Source organism: Apium graveolens, chromosome 5 (genome assembly GCF_009905375.1).
Source record: "Apium graveolens cultivar Ventura chromosome 5, ASM990537v1, whole genome shotgun sequence".
NCBI lineage: Eukaryota > Viridiplantae > Streptophyta > Magnoliopsida > Apiales > Apiaceae > Apium > Apium graveolens.
The window spans coordinates 234,296,918-234,315,346 of NC_133651.1; the positions used below are offsets into that span (position 1 = coordinate 234,296,918).

Consider the following 18,429-nt stretch of genomic DNA (forward strand, 5'->3'; position numbering starts at 1 on the left):
AGAGAATCGAATGGCATATACAACTTCCTCATCCACGGAGGAGCATTCCAAACCTGCAGTTGCTCTGCTCCTTCTTCCTTTTCAATAACTGATTCCCCTATTAAGGATCTCTCTAAGGTATCTGACTTTGGCAATTGCTCAAGCTCCGAATTCATGACAGAGTCGACCCACTCTACTTTAAAGCACTCCTCTTTAGCTGTGGGTAACTTTATTGCCTTGAACACATGAAAAGTCACCTTCTGATCTTGAACCTTCATCGTAAGCTCTCATTTTTACACATCGATCATAGTTCGGCCAGTAGCTAAGAATGGTCTCCCCAAGATAATGGGAATCTTATTATCCTCCTCAAAGTCAAGAATTATAAAGTCAGCAGGAAAGATAAGTTTGTCCACTTTGACCAACACATCCTCCACAATGCCTCATGGATATGTAATAGAACGATCGACCAACTACAAGGACATATATGTCGGCTTCAAATCAGGTAGACCAAGCTTCTTGAAGATAGACAAGGGCATCAGATTGATGCTATCTCCCAAATCACACAAACATTTTTCAAATGACAAGTTTCCAATAGTGCAAAGAATAGTGAAGCTTCCAGGATCTTTAAGCTTCGGAGGCAACTTCTGTTGTAGCACAACACTGCATTCCTCCGTAAGAGCAACGGTGTCCAAGTCATCAAGCTTCACTTTCCGAGATAGAATACCCTTCATAAACTTTGCATATCTAGGCATATTTTCAAGAGCTTCAGCGAAAGGTACGTTGATATGAAGTTTCTTGAACACCTCTGGAAACTTAGAAAATTGCTTATCCAACTTCTACTTCTGCAGCCTTTTAGGAAAATGAGGTGGAGGATAGACTTGTTTCTCCCCTGTATTACCCTCAGGAGGAGTGTGTTCACCAGTTATCTTCCTTGGTTCCACTTCTGCTTCCTTTAGCACTTCTTCTTCAGCCACAACCTCATTTTCTGAAACTCGAGATTTTTCAGGCTCATCGTCTTGCTGAATTTGGGGACTTGCGACCTTTTCAGACCTTAAGGTGATGGCATTCACCTGTTCTTCAACTTCCCTCTTGCCTGGATTGGCTTCTGTATCACTAGAAAGCGTTCCTGGTGGTCGATTCAATAAGGCGTTGGCAATTTTCCCTATTTGGTCCTCCAGAGTCTTGATAGAAACAGCCTGGATTTGGCATATAAGAGCCTGGTTTTTGCACATAAGCCTCAACTCCTCCAATTCAGATTTTTCATTCGAATATTGACCTGCACCTTCATGAGTTTGAAGTTGGAGTTGTTGTCTTGGTGCGAGTTGTTGCTGAAAACCAGGAGGATTGAATTGCTTATTTCCAAACTGTTGAAACGGCTGTTGCATCACATTCTGATTGTTGCTCCAGCTGAAGTTAGGATAATTCCAGTTGTCAAGATGATAAGTATCTGGAACTGGTTGCTACGATCTCTGAAAGTTGCTCCCAAACTGAGCTGATTCACTAGATATAGCGCATTATTCCGTCGCATGCGAACCTGCACACATCTCACAAATACTGGTTATATGATTAACACCATAGTTAGCTAGAGAATCGACCTTCATAGTCAACGCCTTTAGTTGAGCAGTGAAAGACGTAGCTGTATCCACTTCAAGAACTCTTGCTAACTTTCCCGGTGGTAATCTTTGGGTTGGATACTGATATTTATTAGCAGCCATCAGTTCAATTAGATCATAAGTTTCATCGTAGCTCTTAGCCCATAAGGCTCCACCTGATGCTGTATCGAGCATGGGTCTGGACTGTGCTCCCAAACTATTATAAAAATAATTGATGATCATCCAATCAGGCATTCCATGATGATGACACTTCCTAAGCATCTCCTTGTAGCGCTCCCAAGCTTCATATAAAGATTCTCCTGATTGCTGCACAAATTGAGTAAGAGCATTCTTGATTGTAGTTGTCTTTGCCATAGGGAAGAATTTAGTGAGAAAGTTTTGAGCAAGATCTTCCCAAGTAGTAATCGAACCAGCTGGTAGAGAGTGTAACCAGCTCTAAGCCTTGTCCCTCAGAGAGAATGGGAATAGTCTCAGCTTCACAGCATCTTCAGAAACACCGTTGAACTTGAAGGTGTCACAGATCTCAATGAAATCCCTAATGTGCATATTGGGATCTTCCGTTGAAGAACCCCCAAACTGGATTGAATTCTGCACCCATTGAATTATGCCAGGCTTGATCTCTAAGGTATTAGCTGTGATAGATGGCCTGACAATGCTAGATTGAATGTCATTGATCTTGGGTTGAGAAAAATGCATCAAGGCTTTCATTCGTGCTGCTGGATCTCCCATTGTAATGAGTACCTGAAACACAAACAAATAAATCTTGAAAGTAAAAGAATCCGAGTCAGTGAACTTTAACGACCACTGATGACAAGCACATAAACCAAAAATTGACAACACCGAGTCCCCGGCAGCGGCGCCAAAAACTTGTTACGGCGAATACACGCGCTAAAATTCACGCAAGTATACGTGTTCGTAAGTAGTATAAGATATAAATCAGATTAGTTCCTACATAGACTGGTTTATGTTAAGTTCAATTTATGCACCTATGCAACAATGTATGGTTATCGCTCAATACTAAGACAAATAACAAATTGGATTTTGATTAAACTAAGAGATTATACTAAATAACATTAATTAAGAGAATTGAGGTTGAATTACTATATATGACAAATATGGGATCCTAACTTCATTAAATACTTTATTAAATAGCCTGTTTGTTCTTAACATTAGCATGTAATGGTGATGACACTAATCAGATAACACGAAACTAGTAAACGGCAACTTTCGTTGTACGAATACCCTACTACCAAGCATCCACAAAAGAGATATAAGTTGAATGGATACCAATTATGCTTAGTCCTTATATGTCTATAAGAATTGAAAACATAACGGTTTAATGCGCAAGTTATCTATCTTGATTATATAGGGCAAGTAAGATGGTTAAAATTACCTATGAATCATGCATAACAATAACAAATGAACCTATGCTAGCATGGCAAGTTCTAAACCTCTATATTTACTGTCGCTTCAATAGAAATTCATACACTATCTTATATGTTAGCTACGCACATAAGACGAATAAGCACAACCAATACTAGGTTAACATACAATCACCACACACCAAGATATTGAAATAAATTAACTAAAGAAATCCATAATTAAATCCGCTAGAACCCCACGATAACGATTAGTTCATAATCAAACTCATCATCACCATGGGTTCCAATGAAAGCATGATAATAAACAATATAAGAGTACTAGGGTTCAAAGACAAATCGAAAACGAGCATCCAAGTATCAACTATATTAAAGAAAACATAAGTCTTATTTTCCGTAGCCTTCTCATGCTCTATAGGTCTTCTTATTGCTCTCCCAGGCCTCCTTCTTGTTAAAAACGTATTTTTATTGATAAATATAGGCTTCTGGTCGTTCTGGGCTTCTATACTCTCAAAATCAGACTGGAATCAGGATTCTGTGAAAACGACCTGGCGCGGTTGCGCGCTATCACTGCGCGGGCGCGCTCTATTTCTGTCCTTCTGGCACGGCCGCCCCGCATTCTAGCACGGGCGCGCCGTGCTACTGTTCTTTCAGCGTGGCCGCCCCTCTTCCCTGTACGGGCGAACCGTGCTTCTGGATTTTTTCTCCAATTTCTTCTTTTGCTTGTAAGTTGAGTTTCGCTTATCAAAATCGACGACCCAATAGTCCATGCGAAGCTCTCGAGATCCTCTAAAAATTGGGAATGACCTTGACTTCAGATTCTTGGCTCTTTTCAGCATATATTGAATAAAATCTCCATTTATCCTCCAACTACTGCCTGAGAAGCAAAAACACAAAAACACATCAAAAATACCAACAACTTGAGTCCAAAACACCAAATTAAGCCTAAAATGAAGCGTTCCAAGTAGATATAAAATCCTGTTAGGTCACACAACACTATAGGAGGGGGTTGAATATAGTGCTTATATAATCAAATCGACTTAGAACACAAGTATGTAACAGTAATCAAGTTTATTCAATATAATGAACTATGTTACGGTAGGTTAAACTACTCTCTCAATGATGTATGAATATCACTAAGAGCTGTTAAGGTTATAATGAATAATCTTTCTCATGAATGATAACACTTATAGAGTAAACCCTAAGCTGTGTTTATATAGTACACAATTACAAGATATCTTCTAATTGAAATAAAATATATCTCTTCCTAAAATATATCAATCAGATATTATCTTATGTAGTCCTTTAGTTGTCCAACTCTCTAAGCATATCTTCTTTTCTTTAATCCAGATCATCTCCTACAAATCAGCCGCTTTTCATCCCTGAAGTGTATCCGCACTTAAGTTCTGATATAAGTTCTGACGCCTTAAGTTATGATAACTTCCTGTCTTCAGTAAGTTCCGATTTCCAGTTAAGTTTTGATATTCTGATAATAAGTTCTGAAACTAAACAAATCAGATTAGACATGACATCACAAATATATCTAACAATCTCCCCCAACTTGTAAACTATGAAAAATATATAAGTTAATAGATTTGATGATGTCAAAAACATTTAAGTACAAATGCAATGAGAGTTTATTTAGACAACTAATTATAACTTACAGTCCTTGTAGCTTTTACCAATCTTACTGAATCAACCTGAATCCAAAATGATTCTTGACAAAGTTTGATATCAGCTTCTCTTTGACTTGTATCAGTTCTTCATCTTGACTTCCAATCTAGTAGATGGCAGTCTTAAGTGCTGAAATGTGATTTCTTTCCAATCCATCACCAAGTCTGATTACCCTTGGATGAGAGGAGTCTTCATTGTAGTATAGACATTTCTCTTTCTGAATAACTTCCATCTTAGCAGAATTCTTCTTTATTAGAATTTCTCTTCCATTATCTTCAACTATTTTTGGAATAAATTATGCAACCCTTGATCCAAAGATTCTGGCTTTATCCCTTATGGTCTTCATCATGAAATTTGACCATCTTCTAGTAACCTCAGACTTTACCTCTAAAAGATAATGAAAGAACTGAATTTCTATAAGAGATTTGTTCAGCACGTCTGATTTTGACATTCTGTATGTTCTTCCATCTTTAAGAATATAATCAGCTTTTCCTTGATTTTACTCTTATCATGAGTATCCAGTACCACTTGAGCAGATATAACCTTGTCAAGGTATTTCTGTGTAACTTCTTCAAGTGGTTTGTCAGTTAATAAAAATGGATCTTTGATAGTTACTTCAACTCCTGTTTTGATCCCGGCTTTGCTTGATCCTAACCCAGATATGTCTCTTGCTTCTCTGGCATTCAATCCAACAGTCATGAAATCATATATCAGTTGACTTTTCTTAGGATCTGACGGATTAGCATTTTTCCATAGGAGTTTCTTCTTATCAGCAACTGTCATCTTGTTCAAATTAACTTGAGCTCTATCAGAGGTTGATGTCTTGATGACTTGTTCAGGATTTGTAGATTCTTCTGTAGCTTGTTGTTCTGAAATATCTTCACTCTGAATAACTTGAGCTATGTCAGAGGTTGTCTTAGATTCTTCTGTCATCTTTTTTCTTTTCAGAGTTTTAACAGTTTCATCTTCAGCAGCAGCATCATCAAAGACTTGAACCAACTTGTACACATGATCCATCAGAATTTGAGGAATCTTCATTTCCTGCTTCTTGACTATCTCCCCAACTTTTCCTTTTACCTTGTCTTTGGGATCAGTAGTAGTTTGAGATCTAGTCCTTGATGTAGGAATCTCTGTGGCAGATCTTTCTTTTATCACTATGCCTTTTTCCTTAGGTCTGGGAGGCTTCTTTGCATTAGAAGCTTCAGACTTAGGATTTGTCTTCTCAGCAGCAAATCTAGCTTCTTCCTCCTTTAGAGCCTCTAAATCCATTCTAGGATTATGCTTGAGAAACAATCTTTTAGCAATTTCTTCATCAAGAGTCTGAATCTTGGGATCCTTATAGTAGATAGTGGTCTCCCTTCCCTTGAGCTTCAGAGTTTGTAAAAACTTCTGAGAGTCTTGACTTCCAGACTGAATCAGAATATCAGAACTTGATATCAAAGTTTGAGCATTCACAGCTTCAGAACTTATATTCTTCTGTATAGAAGATTTTCTAGAATCAGAAATTAGTTTATGTGAAGAAACTTTGCTGCTTTGCTTTCCTTGACTTTGACTTTTGCCCTTGCTAGGGTTTCCCTGGTCATCTTCAGAATCATCCTTTTTCTTTAGTGATTTTCTAATTGAGCATTTGGACTTAACTACCTTCTCCCCCTTTTTGGCATCATCTGGAAGGAGTAGAGAAAGAAAGAGTTCCACTAAATATTGGATTTCATTGAGCTGTGTTTGTTGAGAAGCTTGATTCTGCAGGACCTCATCCAGTTGGGCCTGCTGCTTTTCTTGAACCTGCTCAATAGCTTCAACTTTCTCTTGAATTTGTCTGATAAACCTATTCTTGTCTAGTTTGAGCATCAGGTCTAGTTTATCAGCTGATTCCTGAAGTTTATCAACCTTTTCATGAGTCTTGGAATGTAGACCTTGAAGAGATTTAGTATTGAGAGCTGTGACTTTTAGTTGGTGCTTGAAATCTGAACTTGTTAGCAACTCATCAGCTTTTGAAATATGCTCTGATAGAACATTTGAGATGGGAATGAAGTCAGGTTCATTCCATTTTTTTGTCCATTCAACTCCTCTAAAGGTCTCTTCCCAAGGAACAGGAGCATCTTCTTCAACAAACTTAAGTAGTGCCTCATTTCCAAGAATTAGAGAACTGACTGGAGCACTTGCTGGAGCACTGTCTCCAGAACTTGATAAAATCTCGTCATCTTCTGATAACACCAGAGTGTGTATAACTAAAGGATATTCTGGAACAACTTCATGTGTTTCAGGGTCCAAATCCAGAATTGGTGTAGTAGGAACTTGAGCATTTGGCATTGGAGAAACAGGTGGAGTTAACTCTGTTGCTGGTGGTGCTTCCAGATACAAGACAGTTGGAATATTCAGCCTATGAATGTCAATTTCAGGACTTAACCCTGAATCTTCAACTGTAATTGTTTCATTGAATGGAGAGATAGGAGGTGTGATCATTGTGTCTTGAACAATGTCTTCAGGTGCTGGAAGGGCTTCAATTGCAATAGGTTCTGATGAGATCAGAGATTCCTGATCCCCTTCTTCATATTGAGATTGTGTAATTTTCACACCTGCTCTAGTCTTCCTTGATCTTCTAAGTGGAGGAGTGACTTTATCTGTATCAGAACTTGAAGGTCTTTTCCTTTTCAAAATTCCAGAACCCTCAGCTTCAGTCTCTTTCTGAAGAGTTGACTCTTCAGCTTCTATTGTCATAGGTTCTGATGCAGGAACCTGGACTTGTTCATCCTCATCAGATTTATCTCTCAGAATCATCCTTCTTCTTCTCCTTGTGGAGATTTAGGCACATATATAGTTCTTTTGGCTTTGGGCCTAAAGGATGTGTCAGATTTTACAACTGGCACCTTTTGAGAAGTACCAGAGGTTGGTTTGGTTTTGGATTTGAGAGGTGAGGTTCTGATAGTAGGTGCTGATGGTTGTGGTTGAGAGGATTATTCTAGTTGATAGTAGGTTCTGATAGTAGGCTGTGGTTGAGTATTGGAAGGGTGGGTTGGTGGAGGTTGAGGAGTAGTAGCCTGTGTAGGTGCAACATCAGGATATATGGTTGTATATGTTTGAGGATCAGAATTTACTAAGAACTATTTTACAGATAGAGGAATTTGAAGAGGTCTTAGTATTTCTTTCTTATTATCAGTAGATAACAAGTTTGTGAAGGCCCTTTTATGAAGTTTAAAGGGTTCAATTGTCTCACTAAAGTTTTGGGGCTTATCAGAACAACAAAAACTGTAAATAAGCTGACAGAACCTAGCAAAATAAACAGTATTTGGGTCCTCTTTCATCCTATCCCCAATAAAACCTAGCACAACACTAGCATAATCAAAATGAGTTTGATTAAGAAGAGTATACCCAATTTGCTGACTCATGATTGGAATAGCATCAAAGTTGGAGCATTTGTTGGAAAAGGCTTTGGTAATACAGTCGAAAAAGAAGCTCCACTCCCTCCTGATGTAGGGCCTCTTCAGTTGTCCCAGCTTGGATAAAGATTTCTCATAGCCAAGATTTGCCATCATGTTTTGAAGTACCGACTCTCCAACTTATGAACTGTAAGTACAGTTTTCTGGCAAATACAATGCTTGTCGAACAGTTGACAAGGTGACCAAGTGCTCATATTCCCCTATTGTAAAAATAATGCTTGGGGACCCATTTTCACCACCATCATCATAGACTGCAGTCCTCCAAAACTCCAGTATTTGTATTCCTGAGAGTGATTGTGGTTGGGTCAGAGCATACCCTATTTCACTACGAGCCAGAAAATCTTCAATGAAATGAAGATCTGAAGGAGCATCGTCCTTGCTGAGAATAGCCATATAGTTGTTGGGGACGAACTTGGCTCCATTAAAGATAACGTCCTTTGGTGCCATTTCTGTGAGAAATTAAGTGAGAAGTTGTGTGTTCACAAGGTGTTTGATAAAATGCCTGTAAGAAAGTCCGTCAGAAAATAGAGAGAAAGAGAGAGAGAGAGAGAAAGTAAAAGAAATAAGAGAGAAGATAAGAGAGAAGTTAAAAGATTTATATAATCTTTTATCTCTAATATTTATACTCTTTCCACTCAACGGCTCTTTTTGGAAGTAAAACAGACATTTTACACCTGGCAGCATGTAAACAATCAAAACATTATTAGTGGGCACGGTAAACGTACAGTAATTATTGCTCACATCCGGTTACCAAAACAAACACGCAACCCATTAACCAAATGATTATCACTGTTTTATCACACTTAATTATTGTCTGAGAATATGATCGTTACAGTAAATATCAAAAATAAGTCAAGTAATTAAAATGTGACACGTAAGCATCAGAGTTTGCATCAGAATTTGACTATTATCAGAATTTAAAGGTCATCAGAACATAGCTTCTGTACTCAGAAAATTGAATGACTGCTTCTATGATTCTTCACACAAATACTGACTGGTTTCTTCAGAGTTTAATCATCAGAACATAATCAGAACTTGTCCGTAGAATTTATGCAAATAATACTTAACTGTTTATCTGAAACAACTTAATCACCACAATAATTTTCATCATTCATATGGGGTGAGAGTGTGTGTGTTTGGGCAAATGATAAGATAAAGATTAAAGTCTGACAAACTTCAGTATATCTTAGAAATAAGGCATAACTAAGAAAAAAACTTAAAATCTGTCTTGAATTATGAAGTCTAATATAGAATAAAGTTATGCAAGAATTCACCTCAACTGTTTGTGCTTATTTTATGCATCTTTTGAAATTCTTTTGACAATGGCTTCTCAGTGTAAATGAGTTACAACTGCCTTCAGAATTTATGTTGTTATCAGAATATTTCTCCAGTAATCAGAGAATGTGAAAAGTCACCAAGAAAAATTTGCTTTTCTAATGCATATTACTTAATACCAGCAATGCACTTGGGTCTTCCCTTTCACATATTTACTCTAGATCTCAAAGGAGTACCTGATTTCAATTTTTCTTTTATTTTCTTCAGATAAGTGAGGCTTATCAAGCATGTAGTTCATTCTTAAGATTTACTGACAATAGAATTTGACAGATAAGAAGCAATAATCTAGTTTGTGACTTAGTAATAAGATATACAAAGTAAATTTGACTAAGATCAAAATCAGAATTTGCTTGTGTTATTGATTTCCACATAAATAACTAATTCAAACATGGGATATATAGTTTTTTAAAGACTTCTAAGTCAGCATCTAACAAAATAATCCTCATTGGATTGAATAGTCACAGAACATTCAAAACACTTTCAGAGTTTATAGAATCACATTAGATAATAAGTAGTGTTTAATATGTTACAATTTAAGAACATATTACATGAAGATAAGAAAATCTGTAAACACTGATCATAAAGTCTGATGTATGAGAACAAAAACTAAGAAGATTTTGAGAAAGAGCCTGAAACCATTCCAAGTTCATTTACCAGTCTTGTAAAAGTAGCTTCACATAATGGTTTTGTGAAGATATCTGCTAGTTGTTGATCTGTTGGAACAAAATGTAATTCCACTGTACCTTCCATCACATGTTCCCTTATGAAATGGTACCTAATGCTGATGTGCTTTGTCATTGAGTGTTGAACTGGATTTCCTGTCATAACAATAGCACTTTGATTATCACAGTAAATAGGTATTTTAGAAAATTCTAACCCATAGTCCAGTAACTGATTCTTCATCCAAAGAATTTGTGTACAACAGCTTCCTGCAATAATATATTCTGCTTCTGCAGTTGATGTGGAAATTGATTTCTGTTTCTTGATGAACCAAGAAACCAATCTACCTCCAAGAAATTGGCAGCTTCCACTAGTGCTTTTCCTGTCTGTTTTGCATCCTGCAAAATCTGCATCTGAGTAACCTATTAGCTTAAAATATGATTCCCTAGGATACCACAATCCTAGATCAGTTGTACCCTTGAGGTACTCGAAAATTCTTTTCACAACTATTAGATGAGGTTCTCTTGGATCAACCTGAAATCTTGCACAAAGACAGGTAGCATACATGATATCTGGTCTACTTATAATTAAATAGAGTAAGGAGCCAATCATACCTCTGTAGTTAGTAATATCTACTAATGCTCCCGTATCTTTATCTAACTTGGTAGCAGTGGCCATGGGAATTGATGCAATTGAATTATCTTGCATTCCAAATTTCTTGAGTAAATTTCTGGTGTACTTGAATTGATTTATGAAAGTACCTTCTTCAGTTTGCTTGACTTGAAGTCCTAGAAAATAGCTAAGTTCTCCCATCATACTCATTTGATATCTTGACTGCATTAACTTGGAAAATCTTTCACAAAGTTTTATATTTGTAGAGCCAAAGATGATATCATCAACATATTTCTGTACCAAAAGTAAGTCCTTCCCATTGTTGAGGTAGTATAAAGTCTTGACAATTGTGCCTCTGTGAAATCCACTTTACAGAAGGAATTGAGTCAGAGTCTCATTCCATACTCCAGGAGCTTACTTAAGGCCATAAAGTGCTTTGTCAAGCCTGTAGACATGATTTGGAAATTTTGGTTCTACAAAGCCTGGAGGTTGTTCAACATATACCTCTTCTTCCAGTTCTCCATTGAGAAAAACACTTTTGACATCCATTTGAAAGACTTTAAACTTCTTGTGAGCAGCATAAGCCAAAAAGATTCTTATGGATTCCAATCTAGCAACTGGAGCATATGTTTCAGCATAGTCAATACCCTCCTGTTGAGAGTAACCTTTAGCAACCAGCCTTGCTTTGTTTCTTGTAATTATGCCATCACTTTCAGTTTTGTTTCTGAACACCCATTTTGTACCAACAATGGATCTGTTCTTTGGTCTTGGTACTAGGGTCCAGACTTTATTTCTTTCAAATTCATTTAACTCTTCCTGCATTGCTTGCATCCAATCAGTATCTTGAAGAGCTTCTTCCACTTTCTTTGGTTCATTCTGAGATAAAAAGGAATGAAAGAGACATTCATTTGTTGTTGTTGTTGTTCTAGTTCTAACACCTGCTTCAGGATCTCCAATTATTAAGTCAGGTGTGTGTGATTTAGTCCACTTCCTTGCAGATGGAAGTTGATCTCTAGAACTGGATCCTCCCCCATGATCCATGCTGTCTCCATCAGCATTTTCTGATGCTCCCCCTGAAGTTATGCTCTCTGAGATTCCAGAATTTGAGTTGGATCCTTCAGGAATTGAAGAATTAGAGTTTCCAGAATTGTCAGAATTTGGCTCATCAGCACTTGATGAATTAGAACTTGAAGAGCCAGTGACAGGTTCTGATGCTTCTTGAGAGTCTTGAGATGTGGTATGATCATCAGCTTGCTCCCCCTGAATAGGTGCATTTTTCTTTGGAGCAATTACCACAGTTTCAATGACATCAAAATTTAACCCGTCAGAACTTACAGGATCAGGATTTAGGTCATCAGTATTTACAGAATCAGAATTTACATCTTCATTTTCAAATCTCAGCTGATCATGATTATTGAAATCTTCAAGTCCAGTAATCTTTTTATCATCAAAAGATACATTGATAGATTCCATGACAACCCTTGTTCTTAAATTGTAGACTCTAAAAGCTTTTGCGGAAAGCGGATATCCAACAAAAATTCCTTCATCAGCTTTTAGATCAAATTTTGACAACTGTTCAGGATGAGTCTTAAGAACAAAACACTTGCATCCAAATACATGAAAGTATTTCAGATTTGGCTTCTTTTTCTTCACCATCTCATATGGTGTTTTTCCATGCTTGTTTATTAGTGTAGCATTCTGTGTAAAACAAGCAGTCTGCACAGTTTCAGCCCAAAAATAGGTTGGTAGCTTTGCTTCATCAAGCATAGTTCGTGCAGCTTCAATAAGGGTCATGTTCTTTCTTTCTACAACTCCATTCTGTTGTGGAGTTCCAGGTGCATAAAATTCCTGCTTTATTCCTTGCTCTTTGCAGAACTCTTCCATGATTGAATTCTTGAACTCAGTGCCATTATCACTTCTTATTATTTTAACAGAATCTTTGACTAACTTATCCAGCTGTCTGATATTATCAGTTAGAGTAGATGCAGTTTCATTCTTCTTGTGTAAGAAATACACCCAAGTGTATCTTGTGAACTCATCCATTATAACCATAGCATATTCCTTCTTTACAATAGACATGACATTGACTGGACCAAATCGATCAACATGCAATAAGTGATAAGGCTCAAGAATTGTGGATTCAATTTTGATCTTGAATGAAGATTTTATTTGTTTTGCCTTCTGATATGAGTCACAAAGACCATCAAGAGCAAATATTGATTTTGGTAGTCCTTTCACAAGATCTTTCTTTACTAGCTCATTTATGTTGTTGAAATTTAAATGAGAGAGTCTCTTGTGTCAATTCCAGCTTTCTTCAATTGATGTTCTGCTTAACAGACAAATTGCAGAACCATCATAATTTGTTGAAAGTCTGGCTTCATATATGTTACCATGTCTGTAACCTTTCAGAACCACTTTGCCTGTAGAATTACTTACAACTTCACAGTGTTCTTCAAAGAAATCCACATGATAACCTCTGTCATAGATTTGACTCACACTTAGCAGATTGTGTTTAAGTCCTGAGACAAGAGCTACTGATTCAATTATGACATTTCCAAGATTGATATTGCCATATCCCAGAGTCTTTCCCATGTTTTCATCTCCATAAGAAACTCTTGGGCCAGCTTTCTCCATAAAGTCTGATAGCAGGGCTTTATTTCCAGTCATATGTCCTGAACATCCACTATCCAGAACCAGAATATTTTTCCTGTTGCCCTGCAATCACAAATACCACTATTGATTAGTTTTAAGGACCCAGACTTGCTTGGATCCTTTGGCCTTATTAAGTTTGTTAGCATTTGCAGCGGATTTAGTTTCAGAGTTTATGCTAACATGCTTTTTATCAGACTTTACATCATAATTTAAACTAGAAGGAATTACACTAAGTTTCTTTAAAGAAGGTTTTATTTCATAATAATCATAGTATAGACTATGATATTCCTTATAAGTATAAATAGAATGCCATAAACTACCACAATGAAAACAAGGATTTTGTGGTTTAAATCTAACAGACTGACTCTTAACTCCTGATTTAGAAGGTAAAGAGTTTATATCTTTATTTTTCCTGCAAAAAGAAGCAAGATGGTTAGAGTTTCCACAATTATAGCATTTATTTCTAGGAGCATTAGGAACAGGCATATAATTATTACTTGTATTCACACCTTCCTTTCCATTCCTATTTTTCCTAGCTTCCTTTACCTTGTTTACATTTCTAATCTCTTTCAGCTTATACTTAAGCTGCTTCTTTGTCATTAAGCCTATGTTTACTACAGCTGGTTTATCCTGTTTTAATTTGTCAGAAGTTGACTTTTCTTTGACTTCTGTCTTAGAGTCTTTCACCTTTTCAGAATCAGATACAACAGTTTTTGCAACAAATTTAACAAGATTTACCTTTGGCTTAATTGGAAAAGTCCCTTTCTCACTTTTGCCATCTTTATAACCTAACCCCTCTTTCCAGTTTCCACTACTTAGAATATTCTGAGTTGTTTTTCCTGAGTTAGTCCAAGTCCTGATGATTTCTCTTTCTTTTTCTAATTCATATTTTAGATAATCATTCTGTTTAAGCAATTCATTCTTAACATACACAACATTATCTCTCTCTGTCTGAATAGTGTTCTGGTGGACTACCTCTTCTTCAAGATAGCTATTTCTGTTTTTGTACTTTAGATTTTCGGATTTTAATCTTTCATTCTCTAAAGTCTGATATCTATAGCTAATATAAATGTTTTTCAGAAATAATCTCAACTCAGTAATATCATCTGTATCAAAAGCAAGAGTTGATAGAGGTACCTCTAGTTTAGCAGCATCAGAACTGCTATCAGCATTTGCCATTAAGGCATAGTTCACCTCTTCTTCAAATTCCGAAGTGTCTGCCCATTTTTTCTTCTTTGTGATAAGTTCTTGGCATTTATCACCCTTTCCTTTCTTGCAATCAGGAGAGATGTGGCCTCTTTCACCATAATTATAGCATTTGACATTTGAGTTGTCTCCTCTGTCAGACTTTCCTCCTTTGCCTTCAGACTTTTTGAACCCTATCTTTTTAGAACTTCCACTTTTCCTGGAAAACTTCTTACTCTTTCTGAATTTCTTGTAGGCTATCTTTGTGATACACTTCACCATAAGAGCACATAGTTGCATCATCTCTGCATCAACATCCACTTCAGATAAATTTTCAGGTTCTGAATCATCATCATCAGAATCTGATGACTCTGAATCAGACTGTATGATGAGAGCCTTTCCTTTTGCCTTCCTAGAGATAATTGAATTTTCTTCAGCCTTCAAAGAAACTGTCTTAGTCTTCCCTCCATGCTTCTTCTTTCTTTGCTCCATCTCAAGTTCATGAGTCTTGAGCATCCCATAGATTTCATCAAGAGACATATCAGCAAGTTCATAGTTTTCTCTTATTGTAGTAGCTTTCAAATCCCACTTTTCAGAAAGAGCTATTAGGAATTTCAGATTTGAATCTTCTGGATCATATTCCTTATCCACTAGTGACAGATCATTCAACAGCTTTATGAATCTTTCATGTGTCTCAGTTAGTGACTCATCAGATTTTGAGTCAAAGTGTTCATACTCCTGTGTGAGTATTGTCTTCCTGTTCTTTTTTATGGCATTGGTTTCTTGACATCTCACTTCCAATACACCCCAGATTTCTTTTGCAGTCTTGCATCCAATCACCCTATTTGACATTACATTGTCAAGTGCACTATCGAGCAAGTGTCTTACTTTTGCATCCTTGGCTATTGAAGAGATGTCTTCAGAGGTGAATTCTCTCTTTTCTTTGGGAATCATATTATGTGGCTCATTCCCAATTACAACAGAAAGCTTTGTGGGCTTGTGTGGACCATCATAAATTCTGTCTAAATATTCTGGATCTATAGCTTCCAGAAACATGGCCATCTTCACACTCCATACAGGGTACTCAGACACCCTGAGCATAGGAACCCTGATGGTTTCAAATCTAATGGTGTTATGAATGGGTTGAACCTTTGCAGGTTTTTGAGGGTCTTGTGTTTTCGATTGATCATACATGATTATTATTTGGATCTTACTGTATGTGTGTTAACAGAAAGGCTCCGATACCACTTGTTAGGATACACAACACTATATAAGGGGGTTGAATATAGTGTTTATATAATCAAATCGACTTAGAACACAAGTATGTAACATTAATCAAGTTTATTCAATATAATGAACTCTGTTACAGTAGGTTAAACTACTCTCTTAATGATGTATGAATATCACTAAGAGCTGCTAGGGTTACAATGAATAATCTTTCTCGTGAATGATAACACTTATAGTATAAACCCTAAGCTGTGTTTATATAGTACACAGTTACAAGATATCTTCTAATTTGATATGAAATATATCTCTTCCTAAAATATATCAATCAGATATTATCTTCTGTAGTCCTTTAGCTGTCCAACTCTCTAAGCATATCTTCTTTTGTTTAATCCAGATCCTCTCCTATAAACCAGCCACTTTTCATCCCTGAAGTGTATCCGCACTTAAGTTCTGATATAAGTTCTGACGCCTTAAGTTATGATAACTTCATGTCTTCAGTAAGTTCTGATTTCCAGTTAAGTTCTGATATTTTGATAATAAGTTCTGAAACTAAACAAATCAGATTAGACATGACATCACAAATATATCTAACAAATCCACTCATCAATAAACTTAAATTTTATGGCACAAACTCTGGGGGAGAAAGAGGAGAAATTTCTGCAAGTCATGCCAATGGTGAAGAAAATGCAGAAAATTCAAGTCAAAAAAATCACACTAGGAAATGAGATAGGAGTCACACAAAAGATGCAATTATTGGTGATCCAATTGCTGGAGTAAGGACTAGAAGTACAACTGCAAATGAATGTCTACATGCATGCTTTCTTTCACAAATTAAGCCTAAGACACTGAGGAAACTCTACTTGATCCTGACTGGATATCTGCCATGCAAGAAGAGCTAAATCAATTTAAAAGAAACAAAGTTTGAAAGTTGGTTCCTTCCCCAAAGAACATAAACATAATTGGAACTAAGTGGGTGTACAGGAACAAAATGGATGAAAATAGAATTGTAACAAGGAACAAAGCAAGGTTAGTTGCAAAAGGCTACTCACAAGAAGAAAGAATTGATTATGATGAAATTTTTGCTCCAGTTGCAATACTTGAAGCAATAAGGATCTTTCTTGCACTTGCTGCACACTCAAATTTTAAAGTGTATCAAATGGATGTAAAGAGTGCATTCCTTAATGGTGAGTTGGAAGAAGAGGTTTATGTGCAACAGCCACCTGGCTTTGAAGATCCAGAATTTCCAGATTTTGTTTATCAACTGCTAAAGGCTCTATATGGATTGAAGCAAGCACCTAGAGCTTGGTATTATACACTGTCGGAATTTCTGCTCAAAGATGGATTCACTAGAGGAACAATTGACAAGACTTCATTCTACAAGCAGCATGGTGGTGATATGTGTTAGTATTTGTGCCCCAGAGACAACACTATGATATTTTAGTTTAGGACATTAGGATTATTAATGTTTATGTTCTATCGATTATTCCCTTTACAATTTATTAATTCTTAATTTACCGCGATATAAATGTTAGATTAATAAATATCCTTGGAATATGATATGTAATTATATATCTCTAAGTACGTTACTTAGTGTTAGGTCCCAATTTGTTTGTAGAAGGGGGGGTTGAATGCAAACAATACCGTTTCGTCGAATAAAATGCGGAATAAAATTGTGAAACAAAATTCAAGTTAAATAAAACTTTTATTAAACTTGAAAGGTGTTACAACTACGGTATCGATTACAAGGGATTAATCTCAAATCAATTATTACAAATTTAGAATAAATTCGACATGAACTTTTTCTATTTTTGTAATTAAAAGATCAAATGCTAAAAGCGATTTGAGATTAAGTTCTAGGGATTTTAATCCGCTAGATTGATATACAAGAACAAGATAAGTAATTCTAGTGGTTTGGATTTAACATTAACAAACTAGAATATTTGATCTTGAATAAGCAGATGAATGATGAAATATTTTCTTTTGTTTTCTGCTGTGTTTTCTTGTTCTGTATGTGCTACTCTGTTTTTGCTGAGTAGTCTGTTGATATTGTCTTCTGCTTTCTTTTAATCAATCACAGCCTAAGTTGTTGAACTGGTGTGACAATCTATTTGAGCTTGAAAGACTTTCGGTGAGACAATCTATTAGAGCTAGGAAGACAATTAAAATGAACTAGCAAGACTTTCGGTATGACTATTGATTGTCATACCGATTGTCATAGTAGTACAATTGATATTGTTTTTCTGAATACATAATTGATTTTAATCTAATTGAAAATTCTATCAATACAATCAACTGAATTAGCAAGACATTCGGTATGACTATCAATTGTCATACCGATTGTCATACTAGTACAATCAGTTGTCTTTTTAGAATTATCACAGATTTTAATCAATTAACATTCTGAAAATCCTCATTATTAATTCTAAATTAATTAATCAATTTAATTCAATTAATCAATAAATTAATCCTTGCAGATTTAATTTATTCTCTTAATTAAATTATATGACTTAATTAATTGATAGTGAATTAATACTATCCCTGAGCAGCATCCATTCTTCTGACAATCTTCTGAAAGTCTCTGAGACTTATGAATCAATTCCGTCACTTCAATGCTGACACTCGATGTACTGTCTGGTTCATGAGTGACTAACTTTCGTGACGTTTCTTCATGTCTTG

At 36.1% G+C, this 18,429-nt stretch overlaps 1 non-coding gene across 1 annotated transcript; it reads left to right on the forward strand.

The window, feature by feature from the left end:
• The first annotated feature begins 1,824 nt into the window (after positions 1–1,824).
• LOC141663222 (small nucleolar RNA R71) lies at positions 1,825–1,931 on the forward strand. The gene has a single exon (XR_012551301.1). It is a non-coding gene; the product is annotated as a small nucleolar RNA R71 (small nucleolar RNA).
• The last annotated feature ends 16,498 nt before the right edge of the window (positions 1,932–18,429 follow it).